This window comes from Lucilia cuprina, chromosome 5 (genome assembly GCF_022045245.1).
Source record: "Lucilia cuprina isolate Lc7/37 chromosome 5, ASM2204524v1, whole genome shotgun sequence".
NCBI classification, from domain to species: Eukaryota; Metazoa; Arthropoda; class Insecta; order Diptera; family Calliphoridae; genus Lucilia; species Lucilia cuprina.
The window spans coordinates 5,828,301-5,830,201 of record NC_060953.1 but is presented as its reverse complement, the minus strand read 5'-3'; the positions used below and the strand labels follow the sequence as shown (position 1 = coordinate 5,830,201).

General features: G+C 28.0%; 1 protein-coding gene across 1 annotated transcript in view; it reads right to left on the bottom strand.

Annotated features, from left to right (window-relative positions):
- The window catches only part of LOC111683379 (signal transducer and activator of transcription B-like), a 158,485-nt gene that overhangs the window by 1,077 nt on the left and 155,507 nt on the right, over positions 1 to 1,901 (bottom strand). The gene's annotated exons all lie outside the window — the stretch shown is intronic.

The window sequence follows — 1,901 nt, the reverse complement described above, 5'->3', positions numbered from 1 at the left end:
GAACTAGAACTGAACTAGAACTGAACTAGAACTGAACTAGAACTGAACTAGAACTGAACAAGAACTGAACTAGAACTGAACTAGAACTGAACTAGAACTGAACTTGAATATTTATTTTAAGTGTGACATAATTTTGCAAGGATAATTTCCCACTACTTCAACAAATTATCTTTTGAAATTTTAGTTTTATTTATTGTTGTTTACATTTGTCCTTGTCATTTGGTCAACTAACTGTATGTAAAATTACATTTTTAAATTTTTAATTTTATTGTCGTTTTTTTTTCTAAGTAAACATGTCGATTTTGATACACTCCTCCTTCTACTCTTCAGATCGTTAGCATGAACATTATTTTGGGAAATCTGATAAAGTAAATATAGTTATTTTCACAAAAATCAACAACAACAACAAAAGCATGCAATTAGCACTAATGTAGGGTATAGTTTACATGTACATCCAAGTACATAGTACATACAAATACAGATAAATGTATAAATTTCCTGATTCAATGATTAGTTTTAATGGTGTAAACGAAACTAATTGAAATTTTGTTTATGAAATATAAAGCTTTCTGTTGACTCTCAAAACGTAAACACATGTACGTGTTTTGAAAAAATTTTTGTTTTTATTTTTTGTGTGAATTAAAAATATTTGAATAGGGAAAGAGAAAGGGGGGAAAAGCTTTTGAAACAAATAAATAAACAACTTTTAGGGTATTACTTAAAAATGTTTAAATCAGTTGTTAACATAAACTGAAATTGTGTTTGCTTTAGATTTTAATTTCCTGGTTTAAGGGGAGCTCTTAAAAACTGTTCGTATGTCCTTTAAAACCATCACATATTTAAACATGATATCATTAGGAAATTATATTCCCCAACAATACAATTATCTCTGAACACTCTCAATTACACACACACACACATACATATATGGCAATCAACTAACACACTTAAAACTTTTGAAATAAAAATCTCAATGAATAAAACAAAAAAAGGCAAAGAGACTGACACGAAACAGAAATAAAGCTCACCAAAGGAGAACAGCAGAAACAAGTGACAAAATTTGTCATCATAATCAAAAGCGGAAATATTAGGATAATAAACCCCAAAGTAACATGACTCGGGACAAACACAGCACATGTGTTTCAGTGCCTCAACCACCTCCTTCTTAACCGCAAAAACATAATAATTTGTTAACAGAATTTTTATATTTTAAAAAGGCAACAAAAAAGGCAGTTATATTTTGTGGAATATTTAAAAACATAAGTGTATGTGATTAATAAAATTCTTATTTTCATTTATTTTTTTTTTTCTTTATACCTCACTAATGTTAAAATGTACATGCCCTCAAAGGTATGCTTTAGAATAACATTAAAAGCCAAGCGCTTTTGTATATTTATATGTGTGTGTGGTTTCTTTTTTCGTTAAAAAACAGAATATTTTCTTTTTATGTTATTTTTCCTTTACATACATATCTATACGATGATTTTTCTATATAAAAAGGAATTTTTTGTTAAAATTATTTCCTTTTTCTGTGTGTTGATGTTTTCTTTTATGTCCATTTATATTATAATGTTAAACATATGTGAAGGTTTGTATAGGCATTATATCATAAACCGAAATGTAAGCTAGAGTTCAGGGATACTAGTTGAATTAAAGTATATAATATTTAAAGGAGAGATAATATATTTTAAAGGCAAGTCTATGGAATAGACTTAAGTATAGAATGGACTTGACTATTCTAGTCTATTCCATTCTATACTTAAGTCTATAGTTTCGTCTATAGTCTAGTCTACATTCTAGTCTATAGTCCAGTCTATAGTCTAGTCTATAGTCTAGTCTATAGTCTAGTCTATAGTCTAGTCTATAGTCTAGTCTATAGTCTAGTCTATAGTCTAGTCTAT